At 40.0% G+C, this 575-nt stretch overlaps 1 protein-coding gene across 3 annotated transcripts in view; it reads left to right on the forward strand.

The window, feature by feature from the left end:
* Window positions 1–575, forward strand: part of fam53b (family with sequence similarity 53 member B) — a 28067-nt gene extending 27492 nt beyond the window's left edge. For all 3 annotated transcript variants that reach the window (XM_053685116.1, XM_017482969.2, XM_017482968.2), the window contains one exon: window positions 1–575. This exon is cut by the window's left edge and continues 404 nt beyond it. The gene's annotated coding sequence lies outside the window, so the exon portion shown is untranslated.

The following is a 575-nucleotide window of genomic DNA, read 5'->3' on the forward strand; positions in this document are numbered from 1 at the left end:
GTATCTCGGAATAAAAAAAAAAAAAAAAAGCAGAGTGGATTGTGGGATATCGGGGGTTCTGCGCGCGCTCTGTTGCAGATATTGTAGCTTCTTCTTCTTCTTCTTCTTCTGTAAAGGAACGAAACGATGGCGTACGTTCTCAGAGTCCGACCTGCCTGTCTGTCTGTGCTGAATGACGAGTGAACGGAGCCAAAATATAAATCTATATTTTTAAGGATGTATTAGTTTTTGTTTGTTTGTTTGTTTGTTTGTTTTTCTGCTCCGTTCATCTGAAAAAACACGGCATCACGAAGAAGGACGGAAAGGAAAACGAGAAGGTTCTGAGAGACGACTGCCGTGAAACCGAGGACTTACTGTTGAACTTGCACTGGCATTGAACACGCACACACCTCACACACACACACACACACACACACACACACACACACACAGTGAAAAGCTTGGAAAGGGTTTCAGGTTTTAATAACGTCGGGCGATAATTTCAAGCTAATAAGAGTTTAATTCCTCTTTTTACGAAGTATAACGTAAAATGTACTTATTTCTATACGAATAAACATTTAAAGTGTGTTTGTAAA

Source organism: Ictalurus punctatus, chromosome 13, assembly GCF_001660625.3.
Source record: "Ictalurus punctatus breed USDA103 chromosome 13, Coco_2.0, whole genome shotgun sequence".
Lineage (NCBI taxonomy): Eukaryota > Metazoa > Chordata > Actinopteri > Siluriformes > Ictaluridae > Ictalurus > Ictalurus punctatus.